This window comes from Semicossyphus pulcher, unplaced genomic scaffold (genome assembly GCF_022749685.1).
Source record: "Semicossyphus pulcher isolate SPU_LCO1_2020_fin unplaced genomic scaffold, fSemPul1.0.p SCAF_27, whole genome shotgun sequence".
In the NCBI taxonomy this organism is placed as follows: Eukaryota; Metazoa; Chordata; class Actinopteri; order Labriformes; family Labridae; genus Semicossyphus; species Semicossyphus pulcher.
This window is the reverse complement of record NW_027211701.1, coordinates 1,331,365-1,358,367: the sequence shown is the minus strand read 5'-3', so window position 1 is coordinate 1,358,367 and position 27,003 is coordinate 1,331,365.

The following is a 27,003-nucleotide window of genomic DNA, read 5'->3' as shown; positions in this document are numbered from 1 at the left end:
GAAAACACAGTGAAATCGTTCTGCAGCTTTAAAATGATCGTGTCGTACGTATGAAAAAAAACAATAAAGGGTTGCCAACGAGATGGCAACTGTACGCTTCACACAACAGAGTCAGCTGCAGCCCATTACACAATCATTCCTTCTGTTATTACCCTTCAAAATAAAAGCACCATATCTACACTGGTTGGTGAAGAGCAGCCTCAGAGCGTTCCACTGTGTTGCAGTGAGTGACAGATGCAGCGCTGAACTGTAATCGTGGGTTTCTTTGAAAGGGCAACATGATCGTACATTCGGCCTTTTTTGGCGTTATGGATCGTACAGAGGGACAACATTTCGTACAAATACGATCGTTATCGTACATCTGGCAACACGGGCACTGATCATGACGACAATTCCACCTTTTGTGTGAATAATGTATTTGTCTGTAAATATAATCTGTTAATATATTATTATTATAATCAGGAGATTGATCGGTCCGGGGCTGTGCGAGGCCTTAACCCGGCACACGGGCACACTTTGTCCACATGTGGAGCCGTTCTGCAGGACGGGGACTTTTATATCTGGATGAGCTGATGTTACGTTTTATATCAGGCAGGAAATATTTTCTCCACAAAATCTGTGAATAAAGTTTTGTGTTTATACGAAGTACGAAGTTAGTTTTCACGCTGCCTCGGCTCCGGTGGTGTCGAAACAGTGCATTTTTCACATTTCTGTCCATTCGTCCACCACAGCTGCCGTTTTCCTTGAGCCCGTGTGAAAGTCTTTCCATGGAAGTGCAGAATAAGACTGCAAACCTGTCTGAATTAAAGTTAACAAACTGAGTCTGCAGGAAGAGAACAAAAAGTTAGACGCCTACAGAACGAAGCTTACAGATACGAACTGAAGTGCACAAGTTTACAAAACTGTAGGCACAGGTACACACACCGCTCGCAGGTACACCTTTCTGAATGACATCATTTTATAAACAAACATGCTTTTTATGCAAATATAAATAAATCATCAGTGAGCTGTTCCATTTCTGTGTCTCTCTGTGTCTCTCTGTGATCTCTCTCTGAGAGATCTCAAATTTCAGCCAGTGTCCTGCCTTCTTCTTTCACTGCTTCTGTCAGAGTGTGTGTGTGTGTGTGTGTGTGTGTGTGTGTGTGTGCACGTGTGTGTGTGTGTGTGTCAAGCAGGCCTGCACACACACACGTGCACACACACGTGCACACACACACACACACACACACACACACACACACGTGCACACACCAGCCGTTTCAAATCAAGTCAAAATTATTGCTCACTGATGAACAATTACAACAGCGTTTTTTTGTCCTCAGTGACAATCACCCGTCTATTATCATAATCAACTTCACACGAGGAGACGCCGCTCTGAACGCGACTGAGGAAGAGGAGGAGGCAGGGAGGAAAACACTCACAACCTTCATGTGGCTCTGAACAAACACAGAAAACACAGTGAAAGGGCTTCACGTAGAATAAGGAGACCGTGTCAATAAGACGGAACATTTGAATGTAGAGAGAAAGCGTGTGCTGTCACTGCTCTGTTACTGAGTTCATTCAGTTTAATGTACGTTCACTTCACCTCCGCCTGCCTCCGCCTGCCTCCGCCTGCCTCCGCCTGCCTCCGCCTGCCTCCGCCACTTCAGTGTTTTTCTACAGCCCTCAGAGAAAGCTGTGAAATCGTTCTGCAGCTTCAGGTTAGACGACAAACAAGAAGATCTGCAACAAAACTCTTTGTCAGATTAGACAAAACTTCCAGCAGTGCCAGCGGTGTTTGTGTTAACAGACTGCCAGAGGAAATACATGGAGGAACCCTCGGCATGAATAACTGATGCACAACGTATTGTTGGCGGATGCATTATCGACTTATAAGGAGGTAAATGACCTCAGCAAAACCACCGGGAGGTAGAACTGGGCTTTATTTGGCGATACGAGTTTGTCAGTCGCTTCAGATGGAGATTTGCAGGTAAAATGCCAACATGACGGCATGGAGGTGTGGAAGTCGCCTGGACGTGGTCCAGCTTCCGCCCTCGATCAAACCACCGTCTGCTGTAAAGTTAGACGAAACTAAAAGCAGCAGCACGTCTCATTCATTCCAACATCTCAAACAGAGACACACCGGAGTGGAAGACGGTGACGGTGAAACGCACGAGACAGCTGCAGCCTGAAAACACCTGCTGAGAAGCAGATCATGTTATCGGCATCAGATCGATTTAAAACCTAAATCAGGCGGCGAACAACAATCCGATATCAAAGCAGCACATTAATGTTAAGAACTGTGACGTCTGTTAGCTCTCAGCCTTCAGCCACTCACTTCACTGTCCTTATTTACAGCCGCTATGTTTCACACAGCTCTACAGAGCTTGTTATGCTGCTAACAAATGGTTTGAAATTAGCTTAAACAAACTAATTAAAGGCAACAATTGATCCTAATTAGTGAAATATCTTAAACGAGTTGGATTGTTGTCGAATTAAAAGTTCCTCTCTGCAGCGACTGCAGCCTGCAGACAGTTAATCTGTGACAACACAAAAACCTGCAGCCTTCTGAGCCGTTCAAGGTCAGTCAACCATTTCTGTTTCATAACTTTGCAATTATACATTTTTGCTCGTATTTTCCGTGTGCGTTTCACGTTAGGCTGCATGTTTGTCTGAAAGGTTCCTAATAAGTAAAGACGAGTTCTCCCTCCTCTGTGATAGCAGAACATGTGGAGGTGTCACATGTCTTTGTCATCATGAGCCGGGCCGGTTACATCTCCATCAGCTGCTTTCTGTGATGTCATCAGAACGCACGTCACAAGCAGCAGAGTTCAAACACATTTCACGACCATGTTGCTTTTATTTCACCTCTGTTGAATGCTTTTACTATTATTCATCACGTGTGTTCGAGTGCGAGTGCAATCATAAGGATGATCCGTACGTGGAAGCATCGCTCCACAGCGCTGAAAGTGTTCGATAACCTTTATCACTTCCTTCGCGTGCAGCTCAATGAACATGTTTCCACTGGACTTGATCTCAGAATGATCTGATCGTAATTGTGATCTGCAGAGATGCACTCTCATCTGCAGCCTGCACTGCGTTTCTCTACGACACTACTGAATTAAAGAAAGGCCAAAGGTCAATCAGAAGTCATTTTAAACCCATTACTTCCCCTGATTCTTCCTCTTCTTGAGGACAGCAGCTCAAGCTGAGCTCAATCCTTCGTGTGCTGTGCAGTAATAATGTAAACTTTATTTACCCAGCCTGACTTACTCTCTCTTTCTGTATCATAACATCTTACATGCTGAACATATAGACATGTCTTTTGACTTGACCCGAGTTGGGAAGTAGCTAACAGAGTACAAATACTTTATTACACTACTTGAGTAAAGTTTTCAGGTATTTATTTTGTGAAGTTTTTGCTTTTACCTCCTACATTTTAGGGCTGCATGATTTTGATAAAAAAATGACACTGCAATTTTGCAATATTTATTGCAATATAAAAAACACAGGAAGTGATACCAGATAAATGCAGTGTGCCATGTACAATAAGCAAAAAATATGTTGTCGATTTTTTCTAAAGAAACGAAACTCCCCTCCAACTTTAACCACGTGACAAAGTAAAGAGTGCAGGAGAAATCACCTTTGTTATTCCAATAAATAGACAGACATTATTTATACGGTATGTTCGTATGTCATATCATAGATAACGGTATGTAATAATGTATGTTTAATCAGCGTGACCAGCCCGGTGAGAGGAAAGCTGACTGTCTCCTACTTCCTGTCGCCACACACATTTTTAAACTTGTTACTTTAGCTTTAATGCATTTGATTCATTTTATTTTCACTTTGCATCACCGTGTGCCGTTCAACCTAAACAACACATAGACAAGTCAATTCCCTGTTGTGTCCATCAGTGTGTTATATATGCAGTATATAAAAAGACGAGTGTGTGTGCTTGTGGTTGGGTCAGGAGTGTGTGTACTTTTGGCGCCTCTGCGTTTGATATTGTGCAGCTTCCAGGGCAGCTGCTGCAGTCCCACTCCTGTCCAGACACGTTGCATTATTTACCATTGTTTTGTTGGAGCTGTCTGAATCTTATATCTTCTTGGAGCCTGAACACAACAACGGCTCGCCAGCTGAATTCTCATATAGGAGGAGGCAGTCATCAAAGGGTTAAACGGCATCATTATAACTGTTTGTCTGCTGTGTTTGATTGAGAAGATGATGTGTTTCACCATCTTATTATGTAAAGAGTGTGTTTTGTTCCTCTTTGATTGTGTGTAGGCTGTATCCTCGTTTGTTTTTCTTCTCCTTTGATTGGTCATTAACCCTCGAGCCAATCAGGAGAGGAAACAGAACTTTTTAATAACCGTCTTTATATGCATAGAAAGTATCCAAGACCACCAACTGTTCTTTAGAATATATTATTATTCTAAACAAAATGTTCATTAAAATGAGCTAAAGAATACAGAGAACAGTGCCGCTCACTGGATTAACACTCACATTAATGTACCGTCCTTATGTTGCTCTTTTATGTTCTGTCACGTCTTTCTGATGATTCTTGGAGCATGTTACATAGGACACATATCTGTCTACCTTTGTCGGTACTGATGATCATAAGGCAACTAAAACGTCTCAGTCAAAGATCGTGGTCACGGCCAACTACTTCACGTGGAACAAGAGCTGCAACGATGGATCAATTTGTCATTTTCAGAATGTTGGTTTTACAAAAGAAGCGATTGTAACAGCTAAATTCCACCGGCGCAGCAGCGACCTCCAGAGTCGATCGGGCCCATCCAAGTCAATGCTCGTGATTCCACAGCACGCTCCGCGGTCCGTCTCCGGCACGTCCGCTGTGCTCCACTGAAGATGCAGCCGCTTCAAGCACGCGTCAGGCTGAACAGAGCAGATCGTTCCAAACAGGAAGTCAGACACAAAAACAGCATCCGGTCGTTTCAAAATAAAACACCGGAGTAAACAACAGAGACCGGTGCTTCGGTTCAACCAGTCACCATGTTAACTGGAGACTTTCAGCCGAATGCGTCTGTTGTTGTCATGGTTACAGCATCTTTTGAAAACAGGAAGAGAATACGGAGCTGTCCTCGTGAATGCCTCTTTGTTGTTTACAATTACAAGCTAAAAATAGACTTCTCTGTTACGTCTTTGAAGTGTTGTTTGTGCCAACGTGTCATGTAGGAGACGAACGCTCAGTCTCGTTTTGAACGCTGCTTGTTGTCACGCTAGAACAGGAAGAGAGCGAGTCACTCGTTAAACCTGAAGCGGCTCGTCAGCGCTTGTTTGGAGGTGTTTCAGGTTCAGGGCGAGCGATGTGAAGAAGAAACAATAATCAGCAGAGAGGTCATGAAACCTGCGTCTGCGCCGCAAAGCAACACGACTAACTTGTTGAAGCAGCTGAAAGAACAGAACAAAGTGCAGCATGATGAGTGTGTGAAGGCCGAGAGGAAGAACGAGCTGCTCCCCGTCCTCCTCCAGCGTCAGCATGGACCTGAAACCTGAAATATACTTCATTTAAAAAAATCGTTTTTAATAAATGATTAATGATGATTATTAATAATCGTTATTATCATTTTGGCCATAATGGTGCAGCCCTTTGCACTACTTCATGATCTCACACTAGGTATCGATCTCCAGGGAGCTGATCAGAGGTATTGCTGAACGTGTTGGTGCTGAGAGTCACTCCAGGCGAGGCCGTCAGCAGATGCAAACAGCAGACTGAGCACAGTCTCATCACAACAGGTCACTTTTTACTCCATCAAAAGGAGAAAAAAAAATTGAAAGTGTTCTCCATTGATATGAAAAGACATCAATTGCGGGTATTTCAATCATCATTGGAGAGTCATGATCGTCACGGCAACAGGAGGTTGCACGTTACAAACAGGGGTCATTTAAGGGTTTAACAAACGATCATTGCTTTAGCTGTGGCTCCGGAGGAGGACGTACCCGCTGACAGAGAGCTGAGTCACTGAGCACACAGACGGCTGTAGCACCTCATCAGTCAAATATTTGCAAACCATAGATCATAAGCAGAGACAATTATGAGAAGAACACTTGATTTAACCTACTTTTCACAGATTTGCATGATTACAGCATGCATATTTTAAGTTTAACATCACACATAGATACAAAGTATACCATGTGCTCTGAATACTTTCCTTTCTGTCGTTGGATGTACATTGATTGGTTTGGCAATCAAGCAGTAAAGCGACAGCTCAGGAGCTGCACATTTCACAGCTAACGTCTGAAGCGAGGGGGCTTCTGATGATCTGTCCTTCCATGCGCTGGTCTTTGTTCACAGTCTGACGGGAAACTTAAGACAAGAACGGAGTTGGTTGTTAGAGATGAATGAAATACTCGGTGATGGTCAGGTGATAGTGGATGGATTCTGACGTGCACCGACAGGTCTATGACACCAACATGTTGCCCCTGTCTAGCATCTGCTTATTGAGATTAATTAGATGTTTACTGAACCTTAGTAATATTTGTGACATATTTTTAGGGATAAGACCATGATGGTCCATTTTGTGTTGAGCTGCACTTTATAGCAAGGTTAAAGGTCGCTGACTGGTTAACTTGTTCCATTGTGTTTCTTTCTGACACTTTTCATGTATCTGATTCATTACAACTTGAGAAACAGCAGAAAGTCAGAACAGACAGAAACATCAGGTTCCTTTCACTGTCACAGAAGTGATGGAGTAACATCAGTTATAGAGATAATGAGCGTGGACTGCTGTGAAACAACTCGTCAGGTTGTGAAATAAAAACAAGAACACGGTATTCTGATTTAATGTGAAACACATCAAAGATGTACTTGGAGCAGAGTGGAAAAACCCACTGATCAGCAGGTAGCACGGAGGGACGGACAGATGGATGGATAGATAGTTGGAAGACATGAAGTGGGAGGGGGTGTGGAAGCGGTTCCTCACACACCTCTCAGTCATAAATATGGAAAAGGAACAGCGCGGCTCAGCCAGCCCTCCTACGAGCAGAATGTTATCCTGCTTCTTTGGCAGAGCGGAGAAGGCCTCGTGCTAAGAGAGATCCAGAACACAGATCAACAGATGAGTGGATTCACAGACAGAGAGATGTACAGCAAAATAAAGGGATGAATTATGAGATGGATGATGAGTTGTAAACACTTGAATTGTTTTTTAAGGTTTGGAACATTGATACTGAACAACAGCGTCCAGGCGTTTCTCAATAACTAAATCAGCAACTGTCTCATGAGGCTTTTACATTCAGTTCAGCTAATGCCTGAGATTATATCTTCATATCATTGTATTTGATTTTATCTGTTCAATAATAATGAACCTAATAAAACATTGATCCATATCCTTATCTTTAAGATATACCTTTATTTTGAAATTCCCGCGGCTCGTCTGTACCGCCACTTCTTTCCAATCGCAACTCCTGAACACATAAACTTTAAACTGACCAACAGAAAGACCTTTAAAGGCTTTTCTTTCATTTCATGTAAGGGCCTGTGTCCACAAGAAGCTTTCTATCCAAACCAATGCAGCTCGTCCTCAGCGCTAAAACGCGCTCAGCTTCAACTGTTCTCTCAGTTGAAAATAGTTTAACTTTTGGAGCACTGCAGCGCTCGTCAATGTTTCTTTTCCCCCACCGACCAATCAAAATCAAAAGGAAACAGGTCATCTGATATCAACTTTGTCAACAACAGTGGCGCAGGAGAAGCTAATCCTTTCGTTTTTTAGAAAGGTTCCAGTTTCCAGGTGTAGAGCTGCTGCTGCTCTCAGGACACGATTCCTTTCTCTGTTAAATTTCCTTGAATCAAAGCGAACAGAGAGATTTAAAGCAGCCTTAACCGTCACCACCAGGGAAGCGGAAGTGCTGCTACACAACTATTTGACTGTTTCTCTAACATCTCTGGGACGCTGCACGATAAGAGACGAGGCTCGATGTGATCGTCTCTCCTTCACGAGCTTCCTAATCCAGCCTGCAGCCACAGAGTCTTTAATGAGTTGTTCGGTGTATCTGTCAGGATGGCCCAGTAGTTCAAAATGAATCAGAAAATACAACCCCAGTGAATTTATTTGCTGTGAAACAAATCCAACAATCCCATGCAGCAATATTTACAGTTCATGCCTGGCAAAAATGAAACTGGAGAAAAATAATACTTAAAGACAAACAAAATACAAACAGTGAAAACACAGAAACGACTGCTCTCTACAAGGCCCCAAAGTCTGCGTTCTTTTTCACGCTCTGTGCTTCTCTTCACTTCTCTTTAGACAACCAGACCCCTCGAGGCCTCCAGCCTCCCCTTTAAGTGCTGGGTGGTACCAAGAGTCACAGTCACTTCAAAAACAATTAGGCCACAGGAAGTAAACACTTTGTCTGCGAGAGATCCAAATATACGTACGTATAAAACCTGTCAGGTAAATACCTGTTCAAAATATAGTTTAAATAACAGTCCTTATTTTAATGATACCAAACACCCCTCCACCTCTACCAAACGTGGATCCTTCCACAGGGAACAGCCCTTTTTAAGCCAATGGCATGCCTCCCTTCAGCTGGTCAGTTCCTGGTCTGAACCCTGGAGTGTAAGCATGGCCGAGGAGCAACAGGTAACAACGGCTGTTACACCTGACAAACATTTAAACAGTGAATAAAATTATAGTCTTTGTGTGCTAGTTCTTTGTTAAACATCAATATGAAATCATGCTATGCTAACACTTAGCACAGACCCCCCAGCCGGCTTGTTGTTATGAAATGTGTGTTTCTGCGTGCACCTTAATGTAGAGGGCACGGGGCCGTGACAGTATCCACAATAATAACTCCAACACTCGACGTTTTCTTGTGATCATTGATCCATGTTTCCGTGCTGAGACCTGTTAGCCGTCCACAAAGTAAACAGTAGAACAGCGTGAATGTATTAAATAACGTGTCGAGTCTCCGATGGACGGCAGTAAATGTGCATGTGCAGTGGGAACAAACGTTTCGTGGCGTTCTTTCAGGTTTTACACTTTTTATTCGGCGTCTTGTCACAGAAATCGCCCGGAAGTGATGTCAGAGGACCGCTCGCTCAGACAAGAGATAGAATAGTCTTCATAGGAGTGTTTGTCCCAGTCGCTCACCCTGGATGTGCAAAGTGTTACACTGAAAAGAAAAGCCTCAAAACATCACAACTTGCTTTGCAACTCTTTCAAAAGCTGCTGCGAAATCAGGAATATTAGGCTGCTACAATCTCCTGGAGGGACTGCTTCAACTCTTGTTAGTAGTGAACGATAAATCAGTTGTGTTTTTGAGCATGTATGTGTTTTTAGTGTATCAACAACACTGGTATTAAGGTGCTGCTGTAAGGGACTCGTTTGACACACAAGAACTTCCTATGGTAACATTGTTTGGCCTTAACGGTAACTAATAAACTCTATATTGGAACTTCATGTAGCACTGAACTGCAGTTATACAGCTGGATAATATTGTATGTAAGGACTGTGAGCTGCAGAAGGAGACAGATGGACCTACAGAATATTTAGCTGCGGTGTAGGCGAGCTGTAAGGTGATGCAGGTGTCGTGCGTTAAAGAGGTGGAGAGGTGACAGAGTGATGCGCCTCATTATCGCTGCAGCAGTGCCAACCACATGCCTGTTGGACCTCCTCTGTATCACCAACAGATCTCTATTACTTATTCATTTTGTAGGGGGACGTGATCTCTGAGTCCGACCTACCTGAAGATACTCGATTTATAATTATTGTTGTTAAACATTATTCTTACATTTTTCTTTTAAGCAAACTAAATTTGGTTTGAAGATTATCTAGGTTTTCATCCGGGGAACGCACTGATGTTTTGGTACTAGATTTTTGCTCGTGGGATTAGAACAGAAGAAGAAGAATAGACCAGTCAGCACATGGTGAACGTGAAACTCTGCAGGTGTGAAGTGTTTCCCCGCTGCTGGGTGAGTCTCTAAAGCTCCCTTAACAGATGGAATAGGCCACATTGCTGCTTTATCTCTCTGTTGCTGTGTTTATCATGGCTATGTTCATTATTTTAAGGTTAAAAAGGGAAATTCAGGAACTTTGAACCTGGGCAGACGTTCTCTATCGTATTGAGACTCTCCACTCCGTTACATGTTCCATATGTACGGGAAGCTGCCAGACTCCACTGACTAAAACAGTGATTTTACTTTTTATCATGGGTCACTTCCACCAACCGGTTAGGGTGCGAGGGCTGCTTCATCGTTGCTTGCAGCTTAAATCATTCTTGTGACGTCTTCAACCTTTTGGATGGTTAACCACCGTCCAATCGCAGTGCTTGTTGGCCTTTTGGAGTGCAGAATTTACAAGTATGGCTTATGGAGGGAGGGATCAAAATGTAGTGATTTGTCTGTAACATGGAGGACGTGTGCAGGCTTTGGCTGTTTTGGAAATGCCATACTATACAAGCAGTACGTACTGATGTGGCCTAAGTGTAGTATGTAGTATGCAAACAAGAACAAAATGTGCAGTACGCCAAAAACACCCGGATGTCGTACTGATCTGGGAAAAATCTCCAGTATGCATCGGACCAGTCTACCTCGCCTACTGTATCCCACAATGCAAAGCGCTGGAACGTCACAGCGGCAGTTGAAATGCACAGACAGCAGCAGCATTCAGCAGAAGGGGGCGCTATAGCTAAAGAAGCAGCTTTTTGCCGTTGCGGGCTGTTTACTTCAAAATACATTTGAACAGCTCCGTACTACAGACTACCGCCAAACGCAGTACACAGTATGCAGTGTGTAGTATGCAGTGTGCAGTGTGCAGTGTGCAGTACACAGTATGCAGTGTGCAGTGTGCAGTGTTTAGTGTGCAGTGTGTAGTGTGCAGTGTGTAGTGTGTAGTGTGCAGTGTGCAGTGTGTAGTATGCAGTGTGCAGTGTGTAGTGTGCAGTGTGTAGTATGCAGTGTGTAGTGTGCAGTGTGCAGTGTTTAGTGTGCAGTGTGTAGTGTGCAGTGTGTAGTATGCAGTGTGTAGTGTGCAGTGTTTAGTGTGCAGTGTTTAGTGTGCAGTGTGTAGTGTGTAGTATGCAGTGTGTAGTGTGCAGTGTGCAGTGTGTAGTGTGCAGTGTGTAGTGTGCAGTGTGCAGTGTTTAGTGTGCAGTGTGTAGTGTGCAGTGTGTAGTATGCAGTGTGCAGTGTGTAGTGTGCAGTGTGTAGTGTGTAGTGTGCAGTGTGCAGTGTGTAGTGTGTAGTATGCAGTGTGTAGTGTGCAGTGTGCAGTGTGTAGTATGCAGTGTGTAGTATGCAGTGTGCAGTGTGTAGTGTGTAGTGTGCAGTGTTTAGTGTGCAGTGTGTAGTGTGCAGTGTGTAGTGTGCAGTGTGTAGTGTTTAGTGTGCAGTGTTTAGTGTGCAGTGTGTAGTGTGCAGTGTGTAGTGTGCAGTGTGTAGTGTGTAGTGTGCAGTGTGTAGTGTGCAGTGTGTAGTGTGCAGTGTGTAGTGTGCAGTGTGTAGTATGCGGTGCACTGACGTGCTTGTGTTGTAACGTGCATATCAACAGTATTATTCCCCCCCCCCGTGCTGACGGCGCCCTGCTGCTAACATGCTCTGTGGCTTTTGTGGAGGAGTTGGCGTTTCCATGTGCAGAGTGGATTTGGGTAAATAGTTGTTTATTCAACGTCATGGAGTAGATTTGGCTGTTGACATGAATTAGTGAATAAATACGAATCTGTCTCTGCTCTCTAAAGGCTCTTCTACTGATTAGTGGGGGGAGGGGGGCCTAGCAGAGAGGGGGGGGTCGGTTGGAGAGAGAGCAATTTGTTTATCAAACACTTTCCTCCCTCAAATCTGATTAGCTCAATGTCACATTGAAGAGTTGGACCTCTCCAGTCTCTGCTGTGTGTGTGTGTGTGTGTGTGTGTGTGTGCACGTGTGTATTTGATCACTTTAAGATACACGAGTCGCTTCATCTCTCGGCCCCTCTCCGTCGGCCACGCCTGCGTCTCCTGTCGGCTCAAACAGAATAACAATCTGAGACACGCGGTCACTTAAGTCAAAGTTTAGAGGTGTGCACCGTCTCATCTCCTCTTATGTATTTAACCTTGACTTAGACAAGTGCTCTCAGACTCAAACAATATAGAAATTCATGGAAAAATTAAATATTCATTCTCATTTATTAGTGACCTTACGGAGAGGAAGCTGGACACAGACCACCTCTGGTTGCAGGAGGAGTTTTTCTGTCAGGAAAGTTTTCAGCCTTTTCTCTTTTTATATCTAAAGATTTATAAAAGCAGATGTTTCAACTTTACTGTGAAAAGTTCTTGTGTGTTAGGAGTGCAGTTAAAATATCAACAATAGACGTTCTGTCGGTGTTTGTGCCCGGCGTCAGAAACTTTTCTTTTGCCCTTTGAGAATAAAAATGTATTGATTTTAAAAGAAAGTTTGTCAAAGCAAAAAAAAAAATCAAAACCTCGAGCAGGATCATGTTTTTCATTTTGTATGTTCATCTATTTCTCTCATCTTTAATACAATATTTAACCTGCAATAACAAGATTACTCCCTCTAATGACGCTTTTTCTTAGTGTTGAGTATTAAAAAAGAATTGTGTAAATCTGATTATCAGCAATAATCCTTCTCGCCTGGATCTCTCTGCTCATCACACATCTCTTCCTCGTTACGTCACAAAATGACTTTAAAGGCTGCTTTCAGTGATTGTAGACGTTTGTGCACGTTGACATCACTGCAGCAAACATCGCGGGACACATAAACTCTTTATGAACTTGTCAGGACAGAGGAAACTCTCCAGGGAAACCAAGTTCACCGTTTAGCTTCTGAAATAATTTGTGCCTCTTGGACGTGTAGAACAACACAGAACATCAGTGACAGCAGATCCTGATCCGCTGTGCCGCGCGTGTAATTATGCACGCTGTCTCCCCACGAGACGCACTCATTGTTTCTGCTGCCGAGGGATCGCCACAAGTGTTTAAGCCATGTTCACATTTCATAAAATGTGATGAATATTTCCCTCATTAATGATGTATTATTTCAACGACCGCAACCCATCCCACATTGATCAGAATGTATACATGTTATAACCTGCACCGCCGGTCCTGGATCATCCCCGGATATAATTGTAATCCAGGACAGGAAGTCCTGAGAATCTGTTTAGGATGAAAATATTGATCTGATTGTCTTCGAGGCAACGACAGAGGTGTCGCGACAACAATGATGTAAATGAAAATTATAATGTAAAGTTTAATTGACAAAAAAGAATCAACTTAATACGACATCACTTTATAATAGCAAATCTGAGGGTGCATTCACACCTGACAGCTATGGTTGGTTTGGACAGGTGAGAACACACAGACCAAACCACCGGACCATGGTCCGCCAGACAAGACGGGACTCGGTCTGTTTCCAAACGAACCACGGTCCGGTTAACATAAAGTAGGACCTAATGCAGAAAGCAAACCAAAACACAGTGCATTGTGGGTTGTTAACAGGTGCTGACACTTGTAGATACAGACACGCAGCCAGGCAGCGAGATGAGCAGAGGACAAGCGTGGGGGAGCGACGAGGACAGAAACCAAACAGTTTCACAGAACACAAACTGTTCAGTGAAGAACCAACGGAGACGTTTAAAACTCACACAACAAAACATTAAAGTCTGCGATCGTGTTCAGTGTATAGAGGAGTGTGCTCTCTCTCTCTCTCTCTCTCTCTCGCTTCTCCCGCGTGGCTCTGACCAATCAGAGAGCGGCTTCCTCGTGCATCAAAACTTTTGTCCCGCTGGTAAAAGCTGACAAACCAGGAGGCAAAATGCAACTTTGTAAGGATTCGGTCTTTGATTCAGATCAAACAAACAGACTTTCAGTGTGTTCAGCCTGACACTCTCACAGAGCTGACAGTAGACAGCAGCATTAAAGTTACTGAACTTTGGTTTTGCTTTGCTATTCCAACCATTTAAAGCAATGCAGAGACAGTGTGCAGTAAATACACTTTGAGGTCAAAGGTTAAAACCACGTGTCATGTTTTGGGGCTTAAAAATGACCAGATGAATTATTGCAGAATCACGTTATCATGTGAGTCCAGTTTGTGTTTTCAGTCGTGGTGATAATACTGTTTGTTTTCAGCCCTGTGGTAATAACAGCTCCCTGTAGAACGAGGGATTAGAAGCAGCTTCTTTGAGGGCGGTGAGATGGTTCTGGGGTGTGCGCCTGTTCAGCTGTTTCTGCTCTCACACTGTTCCTCGTCTTTCTCTCTGCCTTCAGATTTGGAAGCACAGAAGGGAATGACACAGTTTGGCAGCAGACCAGTGCCATTCAACTGCTAGACCACTCAACAAGTTGGTAGGTTGAACTCTCGCCGTCTCTCCATCTGTGTCTCTGCATTGTCTGTCAGCCTCGCGCTTCCACATATTTCCCCGTCTATCCTGTTAATTTCTGTTGCGATTCTTTGCTCTGCATTTCTCTCTAAATCTCCCGTTAAAGAGCGAGAAGATTAGCACCAATTTGCCTTGATTAGGCTATTCTTCTCGCAGTTGGAGAAAAAGGACAAAAACCCGCTCTGCAATTTGAACACGTGCAGGGAACAAGTGATTGCGATCAATAAAAAACGAGCGGGGAAAAATGAACAAGAAAAAGGAATGAATTGCCAATTTCTGTTCTTGTTAAGTGTTTTTGGAAGGCAGCTCTTGAGGAAAAGCTGTTTCCGCTGAAGGACTCTGACAGTGTGTGTGTGTGTGTGTGTGTGTGTGTGTGTGAGGGGGGCTTGCTCAGCATTCAACACAGCCTGATTATCAGACTTTTCTTCTCCTTCCACAATGGTTAAAGTGACTTTACAAACAGCACTTTTTAAAAATTCAGTATTTTTTTATTCTGCTGTAAAACACTCGAGTGCGAGGTCAGCGCGGCTCCGGCTGCTGTTCACCAACATTTGCAGCAGAAATCTTTTTAAAATGCCGGTAGCCAAGTGTTCTACCTGCTGCAGCTCGTGGCAGAATGGAGAATGATTTGTATGAAGTGTGACGGATTGGTATCGAGGACATAAACGAGTGTAACCTCTGCTTGTTGGAGACAGAGCTTTATGTCTTTGTTGAAGTGACTAAACTCCGCAGCACACTGTGTCATCGCTGTGTGGCTGCAGGGAAACACATTGATCTATTATGAAAATAGTATCAGTCAGAGTGACACTACTGCTCAGTGAAAGCACAATGACGAGCTTTATTCTCCATATATCTCGGCCCGCTGGGAGCGTTTTGAACTTTCCCAGCAGCTTTGGTTAAAGGCTCCACGCAGCCCAGCGACAGCACCTCCGGCTAAAGCGTACACATCGATACACGGGCAGAACAGTTATCTGCTGAGAACCCCGCCGGGCAAAGGGACCACTCAGATAGTCTGAAATGGAAATACATACTTTTCTGTCACTACTAGATTTTGGCAACCATCCAAGCGGCTTTCTAACTTGCACTTGGGATGCCCCTGAAAAGTCAAAGATTCACTAAATTAGTCAAGAAGACCCAGAGTCAACGAGCACCTCTGCATTGTGGTTATTTAGCTGCATCGTTGTACACAGAGCTGCAGGAGCATCAGCATGAGAATGAAGCCTCAGTGTTCATCGGTCACATTGTTTTCACCACAATCTGCTCAACTGCTCCAAAACAAATGAACCTGCTGATTAAAACGTGAAAAGACAGACAGACAGTTTAACATCAAAAATCAGAGTCTTCATTACACTGCATGTCTTCAGGGACTGTCGCCAACTTTCACCCAAAAACATAACTGTGTAAATGATTGAGTAAAAATGACTGAAACTATTTTAGATTGACTTTTTTGTATGGTCGGATTTCTAGAGCTTTTTATTAATAAAAACGAGTATTATTTCAATTTTAATTTGAAACACATTCAAAACACATTCAAATTGCAGCCGACCGTCTGTTTTCACCATGTCCACTTTGTAGTTGAGCTCAGCCTCGTCGGTCATGGCGCCGCATGTCTGTGACGAAGCTTCAGCTCGATTATAACGCCATCGTCTGGGTAAAATACCGTAACACAGTAAAATACCTCTCTCTGAATTTTACACTGGTCTATTGGTCTCACTGGTCTATAGACGCAGCCCACAAGAAAGTATTAAAAATGCGTCTTTTACACCGAATGTTACAGTAAATGTCCGGACAGTCAGCTCTTTTGGAAAACTGAACCCTCAAATCCCACAGGATCCGTCTCCGGCGTGCTCCGTGTGCGCCGCGACCTCCGGAGTCGATCGCGCCCATCCAAGTCAATGCTCGTGATTCCACAGCACGCGCCGCGGCCCGTCTCCGCCGCGTCCCAGAAGCGTCTCTGCGCTCTCCTCCGCTAAAGATACGCGCCGGGTCTTTTTTTGACGGAGGCCGCTTCAAGCACGCGTCAAGCTGAACAGAGCAGATCGTTCCAAACAGGAAGTCACACACGAAAACAGCACACAGCATCCGGTCATTTCAAAATAAAACACCATGTACAGACCGGTACAGACTCACGTTTGTTTCCAATTTCACAACAACACACTGAGATCTTGAAAAAAGATCACTTTTAATTAAGTCGTGTCCTCAGCTAGAAGCACAAGAATGGTGGTGTTGCCCTGTTTAACATCAATGTTGTCGCGTGATTTCGCAATTCTCGCGCATCAGCGATGTTCTCCCGCGATCTTGCGAATCCAGCTGCTTGGGCCAGCGCTCCGCTGCTCTGCGGATCAGACACACTTCCTGTGGGCGAGCTGGGCGAGCTCCGTCTGACGGACCAGAAACGCGTCGCAGACGGAACGCGCCGGACACGGATCCTGTGGGATCAAGGCGTCACACGTAAATCATGAGACTCATGTAGGCTGATAAAGGAAATGTGTAGTGGAGCTGATTTAAAAAAAAAGGAATGTTGAGTCTGAGTCGGGTTCAGGCGTGCAGCGGGTGGCCCCTGCTGCTACGCCGTGAACACTACTGCCTACGTTTCATTTCGTTTGACTGCACTGTATGACTGCTGCACATTACATTTAACATGTCATTTTTAATAGTAGCTTTAGGACAGATGTTCAGGACAAAATAGACACCTGTTTCATCACCTCTTCTGGACCCAGCTGCTTTTACATTTCCTGTAGTTTTGTCCTTTTGTTGTTCAAATAAAATAAACCACGAGATCGATGACACTTACGTTGGATTTAAACACCTGTTTATGTGTAAAACTAGTCAGGTAATAGACTTCTTAGTAAGCTGATAGAGCCGGGCCTGAACACCAGTCTCAGTCATGTGTGACATTGTTGTCAGAAGGTGCACATCTGTGGTTTGGCTTGGTCCCAGTGTCATCAATCATTTCCCATACATGTGCACATGTGCCTCAATGACACCTGCCAATTCCACTTCTACTGGCTAAATTAGATTGGAGTTGGCAAGTCCAGAAATTCCCCCCCTCCAGGCTCTGACTGACTCTGAGCAGCAGATGAAGAATGAGGGTCACCTTTGGCTCTGGCCTCTCAGAGGGACTCTGTTCACACGGCCTTAAACCGGCTGTAAATACGTTCTGACTGCTGGCTCATCTACACAAAACAAAGCTGGATCAAACGAGTCTCCAACTGGAGATTTAGAAAGGGAGTCAAGATGAAATGAAGACTGATATCGATGTTACACTTTGGATGTCCACTTGATATTGGTGGCTTTTACAGCCTTTCACGCAGCAGAAACAGCCCCCTCTTTAAAACCGTGTGACGTACTGTGACGTACGTTTTATAGACGAGCAGTAACTCAGCCAGCAGCCTCTTCAGCTAGCAGCCTGCGCTGTGTTAAATGCATCAGTCTGGTGCAGCTTAACAGCTAAGAGCCGAGCTGCGTGAAGAACGGTGTCTGACACATAGCCTAAACACACGTTCGCTGTCCGATCAGCTGTATGCACACTAACCAGATCGCGTCATAGCAACGGCCCTGACAACGACACATTGATTGATTGACACATGCAGACATATCTGTGATGAATTCAGACGCCTCGTGTTTTTTGATTGGGTAAGAATGAGAGGAGAGAACATGATTAACACTTATGTACGCGCTGAAGACAAGTTCTTTAAGTTAGTTAATACTTTTTTATTATTATTTGAATTGTTGGGCATTATCTCTGACATACTTCGGCCCTACTTCTACACAAAGCTGGAGCACCTACAGATGTCTTTACACTCTGGGTTGGTAACTCACCTGTCTTGAGTTAAACAAAACATACAGTATATAAAGAGAGAGCGGCGGCCGGCCCTCTGTCTTCAGCAGGACTTTATTTAGCCCCGTCTCTTTCTGTGGTGTCTCTTCTCAGTTGAAGCTGTCACTTGCAGCTGCCTCGTCTCTCCTGGCTCCACTCAGGAGCTCAGTAATGAATGTGAAGAACAGTTCAGGTATTTTCCTCGCCACATATTTGAAATTACATATGAACAAATCATTTTAAATGTTCCGTGTTGTTTCAGTCTTTACTTGTCCCTTTGACTTTGCTTGTAAGAAGCAGTGCCGTGTTTCTTAAAGGGCAGCGAGTTGATGTCTTACTGTTTTATTCCTGTAAGTGTTCTGGGCCACGTGTGATTCAGCAGTCACAGTGACGATGTGATAACGTCAGAGTATAGCAGTCTGAATTTCGGAGCAACAAGCAATCAGAGGTCGTTTCACAAGAACTACCTGATTTCTGTTTTGTTTGATGATCCATTTTTCTCGCCTCCCCAAACGCACCTGAACGCACCGTGGTGACACCTGCACCAGCTCCCCGCCTCTTTGTGTTCCTCTCCTTAGTCTTATTGTGACTTTGTTTCTCAGAGCCCCGCTCCTCATTTATCAGCACTACACCAGGTGCTATCTCCTGCAAAGTGAATAAAGAGAGGAGGATTCAGACAGGTAACAAGAGGCTGAGTGAGAGAGGGCGAGAACAGACGGAAATAAACCGACGTGCAGAGAAACCATCGAGATTTGATCTGATTTCTTCTTTTAGACTTCTCATTCCCGCTGATTTCTTTGGTTTCCATCACATCTCTGTGCCTCTGGATTGTTCACTTCTGCAGTTCAGACAAAATAACCTTGATTCTCTTAAAGGAAGCAGTATAACAATATCTGTTCCATATAAGGACGCTTAAATGCAGGGTGATTAACTGAGCGTGGTCGCTGCAGAACACTTCAAGAGACTCTTTTATGTTGAGATTAATTACTTAAGGGAGGAGGACACTGCATACTGTTGGTGCACATTTCTTTGTATCCTGTTCCATCTCTGGTCTGATGGAAGCCTCGACGTAACATCGTGTGTGACTCACGCACTTGTAAATCCAGCCACACAGTCTGAAGTCAAGTTCAAAGTTTGCAGTTAGTCATAAACCTCAGAGATGAGCATCGCCCCAAACAACAAACAAAAGTTCACTGATACCAAACTGAAAACCTCCCTCACAAACACGTTTAGATGTGTAACATGTGGGCTGTTCACTCACTTCAACTTCACTTAAACTGCGAAAAGCCGGAGGAAAATGTTCAGAAGTCACGACAGCCTTCAGTATGTCTTCGTTAAAGGTCAGAGATCGTCACTAATAGAGACTCTCGTTGGGACTAAATACAGGAAGTGTCAGAGGTCAGGTGACATCGGCCCAGTCCCAATCTCCACACTCACGGACTCACAGACTCACAGACTCACGGACTCACGGACTCACGGACTCACAGACTCACGGACTCACGGACTCACGGACTCACAGACTCACGGACTCACGGACTCACAGACTCACGGACTCACAGACTCACGGACTCACAGACTCACGGACTCACGGACTCACGGACTCACGGACTCACGGACTCACAGACTCATGGACTCACGGACTCACGGACTCACAGACTCAGGTTCGCACAAACAAGGAATTTGTTTTGGTGATTTTGGTGCAAAACAATTAACACAGAACTAGAAAAAGACTTTAATAGAATAAGATAAAAAATAGGCAATAACAATAAAAATATATAAAAACAATATGTGTAATACAAAATATGTACATGTGATTAAAAACAGGAGGGAACAGGAGGGAACCCACGCATGCACGGGGAGAACATGCAGACTCCACACAGAAAGGCCCACTGCACATGAGCAGGAGGATCACTTTACTTTCTGTGACTGTTTGGAAATCTGATGTTTTCACAGAGGATGAAGAAAGGCGTTAAACTGTGAGTCAGCTCTGAAGCCGGAGCCTCACGTGGGCTGATGCAGGCAGAATCTCAGCTGATGTGTGTTCGAGAAGTAAAATTAATTCATTAAACATTTTCATCCATCCATTATCCATACTGCTTACCCCAGCTGTCATTGGGCGAGAGGCGGGGTTACACCTGGACAGGTCACCAGTCACTCACAGAGACAGACAACCTTTCACGCTCACAGTCAGACACAGGTACAACAAAGATTTAAGTCACTTAAACCTGCAGACAGAACATCAGTGTCATGAGTTGTTTAAGGAGGACGTATAACAGGTAAACCGGTGTTAGGTTTGAGGCATGCTCAGACAGTAGACGTCATAATTAGCTGCAATGAACAGAGTGAAAGCAAACAGGAACAAACTGTTGACAGTGCTGTTCCACTGTGCACTGAGGAGCCGGCATGGTTTCACAGGGTTCCTGCTTCTCGCACACAAAGTGAAAATGTGCCTTTCTTGAGGAGACAAAGGCGCTGAATGTTTCTCATATCACGCTGACTTTTATTCATGGTGCAGAATTTTTGGGCAAACAGTCAAAAATGTGGAAATTTCAAATTGAGTCGAACTGTTTTGTTCGTGAGACGTGTCCTTTCACAGACACACAACAAAAGATGACATTTCTGAGACGCTAAGCTCGGCCTGATGGAAATGTGTGGTATGTGTGGCTGACATGGTGGGCCGGGAATAATAAGGCAAATAAATAAGGGAAATGTGCAACAATAGCTCCGCGTTTCCAGGGTCTCTGGCTGAATGGAGGTGAAGGAGACCCACCGTGGAAGCTGCCTCTCTCGTCAGTGTCAGTTTTTTTAACACCATTAGTTAAAAAAAATATTTCTCCTGCTTTTGTGATTCTCTGCAGAGGTGATCAGATTTCACCTTCACCTTCAGAGTCCAAAATCTCATTCGTTAAGAGTCAGTTAATCTTCTCTGAAGGGATTTTGTATCACACATTAGCTGGTGTTCCACCTAAATCTCTGGGGATTGTGTCACGTATGCAAATAGTCCATTTCAGGCTGGAAGGGATACACTGCACGGTAATAATAGCACACACACACACACACACACACACACACACGCTCGCTCGGTGATCTGCATTACAGAAAAGTAATGTGGATTTCAAACACTCCAGAACATGAAATTATTCAAGTTTATTTTTGGCCTGAAAGCAAAGAAAGCAGACGAGAACTGAAGCTTCAGTTTCCTGTTGTAACTCTTTATCTTTAAAAAGTGGAGAGCTCGACAAACAAACAGTTCGTCCTTGGAAATCAGGACCAGCCAGGAGGTGCTTGTTTCTGATATAAGCTGCTCCAACGCTGTCACAAATAACATCTGAAGCACGATGGTGTTGTCCAGTCGCATGTCAAAGTGTGCATGTGCTGACTGTCTGCAGTATAGGTCATAAAGCCCGCCTCCTCCACGCTGATTTATGTCCAAGTGTTCATTTTTCTAAAAACTTTTAATTAGTTATTTGATGCTATAAAAAAGGGGCGTGACCTCATGATTGACAGCTCTGTTGACAAATGGGGCTCCTGCAGCGTTCTGTTCCCGAGTAGCAGAGTAGAGGAGGAACGGCGAGAGGAGACGTAACTAACACTAACACTACAGTCATTGAACTTTCCACAAGCGTGAATATCTGCTTCAGACCGACACAAAGGCTGTTGGGGTTGGACTGGTGTGTTTCTGTGTACCTCCATGAGGGAGGCCAGAGTTTGTGCCCTGTCAGTGACCTCGACCTCTTCCTTACCTTAACCAAACTTCAAGTGTTGAGTTAGGGTTACTGTAAGCTCGCCTTAACTTCAGCAAAGTGTTTGGATTAGTCGCCCAACCATAAACATGTCTTAACCATTGTTTATGTGACATCCAGGCTCAACTTTGTTACTGTGGCAACGTGAGATTGTGAACATAAATAACATTAAAAACATTGGCAATCAGTGTGAAAACTTTTTCTCAGTGTAAACTGCGGTTGTGTTGAATATCGTGTCTCTTTCACCGCACAGTGACGGCTCAAGTCTCTTTGGCCAGCTTTCATTTCCTCTTATTTATTGTAGAGTTAGGTAACAGATGAGTGGCACATATTTTAATTCTTCTGTCTTTTTAACAAGTTGACCACGATGACTGCAAGTTAAGTCTACCCACACGTATAAGGCAACGGGAGGCTGTTGGATTATCCACCTATACATCACAGCTGATCGCTTTCAGAGGGATTGGTAAAAATCGTAGACTGTATAAATAATGGACGTAGCCACCGTCATGTCACCCACTGGTTTCACGTCCGAGTAAATGACGGGATTTGGCTGATCCATTCATTTGTGAATGAGCTGGTTTAACTTCCTGTTTCCCACCGAGATTCTGTGTGTGGCGCTGACTGACTGCAGGTGTTTGTTTATCAGACTCAAGAAGTAGCGGACTCTGCGCTCGCTCGCCCGGTGAGAGAGCAGCAGATGAACGACACTTAAACTTAAACTTAAAAATAACGGGTCTTCTCATCACGACGGTCTGCAGAGGAAAAGCCAACAACTATCCTGACTCCTTTAAATAAATGTGTGACAGACACTGAACAGGCTAACCAGCCAGGTATGTCGCACGCAGCATACCTGCTACTTAGTGCAGAAATATATCAATACAGTAACACTAGAATTTCAACTACAACTCACATACTTGTTTCATGGCCAGAATGTTTCATATATGTTCCACCTGTCACTCAAAGAGGCCACGCCCCTTTAATTTAAGCCTTAATATAATGTAAACAGGTGAGCTGTATAAAGATTCTCCCCGTACAGTTGTCATGAAGAGAGAAATGAGCTATAGAGACCCAAACTGTTTTTTGTACCAGGCTGTAAACATGTTTATTTCTGCTGTAAAGTTTAACATGGGGCTCTATGGGGACTGACTCACTGCTGGAGACAGCCTCAAGTGGACACCAGAGGAACTGCAGCTTTTAACATGTTTCAACACTGGAGGTTGCCGTTTGGTAAAAATGTGTCTGTTGTTCTGGAAAATGTAAATGCCCTTTAAAGGACACTGAAGAATGTTAGTTGCACGTGTGGTGCAATCGGTTGTGTTTGCAAAGTCCTTCATTCACTGTGTCTGCACAAAGTGTTCCACAGCAGTAAATATGTTCAGTTTAAAGTGTGGTGGAAACACGCAGCTAGCAGATGGCGGCAACAATCTGGTGCCAGGACATAAGGGATTGAATAATCCTGTTGAAATTGTTATAAAATAAAAACCATGATAGCTACAGCATAACTGAAACGTTTAAAGATACGCCAATAAATGACCTCAAAATAAGTAAAAACACCACTGAAGACACTGTGTTTCTATTCTGTGTAAACTGTCTGCACAGAGAATATCTAAAAACAAAAAAAACGTAGAGATATAAGGAAACAAAATAATAATGTCTGAACATTCAGAATTAACTGTCCCACTAAGTTTCATGACCTTCACATCCTTTAGGTTAGTTTTCACAGATACAGGAGGAAGGCTTTTAATACACCAATAAATGACTGATGAAGCCAAAAACAGCCATGTGTCGCTGGACCACGTCTGTTGCTGTAAGGTTTCATCTGTAACCGTGTGGTGGCTCACAGAGCGGCCTGTGCTCTCTTCATGTACGTTCCCGGTCGCTCTCACCACCTCCAGGTCCGGCTTCTGCTTTGGCATCTGACTCCAAACATTCCCCGCCTCCTTTGTCTCGCTCGGCCTCTGTACGTATTCTGCTCTCTAATTTCCACTCTCAGATTTCTCAGTGATGAATTGTTCTGTAATAAAGTCATTTTGGCCCATTTAGCGAGTGCTGTGCTCCAGTTACTGCCTCCTGATGAAGGTTACACTGTGACGCTCGGTCTCTTCTAACACAGTGTACAGGATCGTGCAGTCAGCCCACAATAATCCCGTTTATCAGCCGCTTATTTCATCGCAGTCAGATGTTTCTGGTGAAACCTGATAGTTACAGTAGTGAGACCTCAGGCCTCAGCTGTGAACTTGTTTGGTCAAGTTGAGATATGAGCAACAAATGAGTCCGACAGGGCTGCGTCGGTTTTTCTACCAATTGTGATTATTTAAATAATTGAGATCTTTGAATCTGTACAACCTAAGCTAAGAGGTGAAACGAGTCAATAAACTAAAGTAGTGTTGGAATGATTTTATAAATAGATAAAAATACAACAATCTGACTTTTATTTATTGATTTTATAAACTTTGAAACTATTTCAAATTAAGATGTTCTCATTGTTCTGGGCAAAGTGAAAAGTGACCTTCCTGATAGTTTCATGTTCTACGTGTTGATTTTGCTTGTTAAGGAGCCGTTTACTGAAGTATCTTTAAATGACGTCCTCAGGCTTAAACAAGTCTGAAAAGTTAAACTCCAGAGATCATGGTTTTTAAACCTGGATCAGTTTTAACAGGATTATGCAAACAACTATCATCTGTGGCGAGATCACAGTTACCCTCTGCACAAGTCTCTGCTTTCTTCTTCTTTGGTTATTAAATGGCGGTTAGCAAACAGCTTTCAGATGTGCTACAACCACAGTCTGATGCTAGTGCCACATTACGACCAGGCTCCGGTAAAAACAATGAAAAATATATTTTCAAGATGAGATCATCGACGCATGAATATTGAAAATGCACGCCCCGCCCACACATATCTACAACGTATGTAAAACATGACGACGGAGAACATTTTCTCTGTTGCAAACGTTGAAAGCTCTGGCTGCTAAAGTTTTGATTTGAAATCGGTTTAAAAAGGATTGTGACAGTTACAAACTGTTGCTCTTTACATGTTTTTTATACTTTTCTCATGAAATTATCTTTACATTCTCCAATTCATTGCATGTTTAAATATTTAACATCTGTATATGACAATCCGCCCCTCCCTCCCTCCTCTCTGATCGTGTCATCCTGCTTCTTTTCCCTCGGTTGCGATCCGTTGGTGTTTCTTACAGCTGGCCCTCCTCTCCGCGCCACCATCATAGATGTTCACACATAAAGGCTGTGTTAGCGGGAGGTAGACAGACATGCATGCCACAAATGTCTGTAGACGCGCTGAGACACACTGACATAAATGCACAGGAAGTACAATCGGGCCTTTGTGATGTGGCCATGTGAAAGCTGCTACCTGAAGAGGGAGGAGGAGGAGGAGGAGGAGGAGGAGGAGGAGGAGCACTTATAACAGGCAGAGGAGAAGGAGCCGGGCTGAGGAGAGACACTTGTTACATTTTTATAAAAATCTGTAAAGCTATCGTTTGTCCCCTGAAGTGTCTGGAGTGTGAAACATGAAAGATGTAAAAAAAAAAGAGAGGGAGAGAAAAAGACAAAGAGGAGAGGAAAGCGAGAGAGGAGAGATGGAGGAACGAGGGACAAAGAAAGGAATGAGAAGAGCCAGGGAACTTGGAATCAATGGACTCATTGTTAACAAGAGCTGACCTTCCCTCCCTCTCCGCCTACACTAGACCTTCACCCCTCCCTCCCTCCCTCCATCCCTCCCTCCAACTGCTCAGGGTATCTGTTTGTGCGTTAGGTTCTGTATCCACCGGCCACCTCGGATTTCAGCTAATAGCGCTAAACAGATGCTTGTGGGAAGTGATGCCCTCAGCCTGAGTTCACCGTTTCATTATTATTCCTGACAAAGAGAAACTAAACACAGCTACAGGAGCGCAGAGCGTATCCTCACTGTGGAGGGATGTCTGTATTTATTACAGATTAGATGAATTTATAACACCCACAATATTCGCACCAAAGTGCTCTTTTTCTGCGTTCAGGGCGCGAGCGTCAAGTTTCCAGCTTTATGTGGAACAAGTTTAAACTCAATCTGCAGAAAATCAGCTGAAGGAAAAGTGTTTGCATGTTTACCTCAATGTGAATATTTACGGTTTGAAACATTGACTAAAAAATCCCGTTCAGAGGTCCTGTGAGGATCCAGGTTCCACCTCAGCCTGTGCAGGGCTCATGGGTCAAGTTAGCAACAGGAAACGTGCAACAACTTTTAAAGTGAAGCAGTCCAGTCAGGTGATAATCAGAAACCTGCAGTTAGATTATCGTATAACGCTTTGTGAGTTTTGGGATGTGAAACAAAAATGACTTAAAGGCTAGTTTGAGGGACTGCACTGTGGTGCAGTGGTTAGCGCTGTCACATCACAGCTAGAAAGTGTCTGGTTCGAGTCCCGGTTCAGACGAAGTGGGCCTTTCTGTGTGGAGTCTGCATGTTCCCCCCCGTGCATGCGCGGGTTCCCTCCTGGTAGTCCGGCTTCAAAGACATGCTCATTAGGTTCATTGGTGACAGGCGCCCAATGACAGCTGGGATAGGCTCCAGCCCCCCCACGACCCTGACCAGGATAAGCAGTCTATATGATGGATGAATGGGTGGATGGATGGATGGATAGATGGATGGGTGGATGGATGGATGGATGGGAACCTACCTTTGAATGTTTGGGGGGTTTACGTTTGAGGTAGTTTCAGTCACAGACGTCTGCCAGCTTAAGGCATCAGAGGACACAGATAAACGGGCTGAAGCTGTTGTCAGTGCAACATGTGTCATCATTATCATCCAAATATGTATTTATAGCATTCATAGCATAGCATCATTAGCATTTTGCACGTGTTGTGACTGTGCCGCAGTGGATCAGCTGTGGCTCTCCCTTATAAAACACGTGAGTGTGGCTGTCAGTGTTTTGTGACACATCCCGGCTCAACACTTGTCGCTCCTGAAACAATATATCTGTTCAGCTTTGCTTTTTGACTGCTGCTGCTGCCGTTGTTGTTTGGTGTGCAGCTCGGGGGTTTTAAGTCGACCTGAAATCTAATTCTGGTACAGAAGCAGGTCTTACATGTGAACTTTAGTAACCTGCAGGTGACCTGCTACTGACCCGGGCACA